At 43.4% G+C, this 2,686-nt stretch overlaps 1 long non-coding RNA gene across 1 annotated transcript in view; it reads left to right on the plus strand.

Annotated features, from left to right (window-relative positions):
• The window catches only part of LOC111526241, an 89,348-nt gene that overhangs the window by 66,214 nt on the left and 20,448 nt on the right, over positions 1-2,686 (plus strand). The window contains exon 3 of the long non-coding RNA XR_002726304.2: positions 479-562. This is a non-coding gene — a long non-coding RNA (uncharacterized LOC111526241). The remainder of the gene's footprint in view (positions 1-478; positions 563-2,686) is intronic.

The following is a 2,686-nucleotide window of genomic DNA, read 5'->3' on the forward strand; positions in this document are numbered from 1 at the left end:
ATATAGATATAGATATAGATATAGATATAGATATAGATATAGATATACCTCTTCTTTTTGACCCCAGTGATGATGTGCCTTGTCATGGGCCTATTATCACCCATTATGATAGAAACTTGGGGGACCCTTCCAATCTGAAAACTTATGTACTAAAAAACTTGGAAAGTTTTTGAATTTTTCCTATTTATTCTTTTATCCCATAAGTTTTCTTTAATCCTATTTCTGCAACTTCTGTTAATCAGATGTTGGGTCTCTTGGACTCGTTCTCTAATTTTCTTTTCTCTTCTAGTTTTCATTTCTTTTTCTTTTTGCTCTGTTTTTTGTAAGAATACCTCAACTTTATCTGGAAACTTATTCTGAGGTTTTCCTTGCTGCTGTATTATTTTCATTTCCAAGAGTTATTAGCATTCTCTGAATGTTTTTGGTAACATCTCGTTCTCTTTTGATTATTGCAGTTTATTTTCTTATCTCCCTAAAGCAGGGGCCCCCAATCCCTGGGCTGCAAACCAGGGGCCATAAGCCAGGTCCATGGCCTGTTAGGAACCAGGCTACGCAGCAGAAGGTGAGAGGCTGGTGAATGAGGATTACTGCCTGAGCTCCACCTCCCATCAGATCACCAGCAGCATTAGTAGGAGTGCGAACCCTATTGTGAACTGCATATGCAAGGGATCTAGGTTGTGTATACCTTAGGAGAATCTAAAGCCTGATGATCTGAGGTTGAATAGTTTCATCCCAAAACCATCCCCACCCCCAACCTCCTCAACCCCCTCAACCCCCGTCGTGGAAAAATTGTCTTCCATGAAACCAATCCCTGGTGTAAGAAAGATTGGGGACCACTGCCGTAAAGTATTAATAGTCTGTTTCTGGAGTGTTTTCTTCCTATTCTATGCTTCTTCTGTCTGATTACTTTCACCTTTATTTTATTCTAAGTCAGTCTTTCTCAACTAGGTTCTTCTTTTGAACCACAGATCATAGAAAATTATTTGTGACTATTTTCTTAATTCTGCCCCTCAAAATGGTACATAATAGTATGATTCTAGTATGTCTGGATGCCTTAGGCTTACTTCTTTCAAGGAAATCCTGATTATTCATGAGACAATTGTGATATCCTGAATAATGGGCTCCCATATCCTAATCTCCAGGACTTGTATATAACAAAAGGAACTTTTCAGACCAAATTAAGAATCTTGAGATGAGATTATCCTGCATTATCTCAGCGAGCCTTAAATGTAATTACCAGGGTCCTTAAAAGAAGGAGGCAAGATCAACAGAGAGAGAAAGCCATGTGACAACAGAAGCAAAAATTGGAGTGAATGACCGGGCGCGGTGGCTCAAGCCCATAATCCCAGCACTTTGGGAGGCCGAGACGGGTGGATCACGAGGTCAGGAGATCGAGACCATCCGGGCTAACACGGTGAAACACCGTCTCTACTAAAAAATACAAAAAACTAGCCAGGCGAGGTGGCGGGCGCCTGTGGTCCCAGCTGCTCGGGAGGCTGAGGCAGGAGAATGGCGTAAACCCGGGAGGCGGAGCTTGCAGTGAGCTGAGATCCGGCCACTGCACTCCAGCCTGGGAGACAGAGCGAGACTCCGTCTCAAAAAAAAAGCAAAATTGGAGTGAAGGGGCCATAAGCCAAGAAATCTAAGCACCTCTAGAAGCTGGAAAACGAAAGGGAACATATTCCTTGGATTCTCTAGCAGGAACCAGCCTGGCCAATACCTTGCCTTGACCCAGTGAAATTGATTTCAGACTTCTAGGCTCCAGACCTGCAAGAAAATAAATGTGTGTTGTTTCAAGTCCCAAGTTGGTGGTAATTCACTATAGTATTCATAGGAAATGAGTCCCATAAGTAACTCTTAGATCTCTGTTAGCATTTCAGAGTAAGGAACTAAATGCTAATCGGAAGATCAGAGTGCAAGAACTGCACAAGGCATCTGCAGCTCCACTGTAGGAGACTCCGGATGGGCCATGTTCCTGCGAAACTGCTAATTTCAGTACCTTTAACACTTTCTTCTTCAGCTGGACAGACTCCCGAGAGAACACTCTCCAGGTCTCCTGACTGGAAGGTGAAGACTGACTGCAGCATCCTGGGAGCCAGGTCAGGAAAGCGGGCTGAGGCTCGTCAGCATCCAGCTGCCCCTCACCACACTGCTACAGTGCACAGCCCAGGTGTCCAAAGACCATGCCTTACCCTCTCCAGCCAGTCTTTGCTGAGAGGGGTGGGCAGTAGCCTGGCTGCCCACAGTAGGGTGCAGACATAGAGATCTGAGTGCTTACTAAACAAATCCTTCTTATTTGAGTCTTTCTGCCTTACCCCCAATTTCAGAGGTACCTGCTGCCCCTAGGTCTCGAGGTTTGTGGAATTTGCCGCACACATTTGCTATTTTAAAATTTTCGCCACTATGGCCTTCTGAGCTTTGTTTTCTTTCATCAGTTACCACTCATCTATCTGTATTCTGACTCCCAAACCATGTTGTTTTCATTTCTTCTCCCATTTTTTCCATTGTAGTGGGTTTTACCTTTTTCAAAACAATCCATTCCAGTGGGGCTTCAGGAGGAGAAAAACGCAGACACATACGTTCAATCAGCAAACTTCACCTACAAAGTTTTTAATTCACTTATCCATCTTATGTCTCACTTGTTTTTGTTTTTGTTTTTGTTTTAATTTAGAAACAGAGTCTCACT

The sequence above is a fragment of the Piliocolobus tephrosceles genome, chromosome 20, assembly GCF_002776525.5.
Source record: "Piliocolobus tephrosceles isolate RC106 chromosome 20, ASM277652v3, whole genome shotgun sequence".
NCBI classification, from domain to species: domain Eukaryota; kingdom Metazoa; phylum Chordata; class Mammalia; order Primates; family Cercopithecidae; genus Piliocolobus; species Piliocolobus tephrosceles.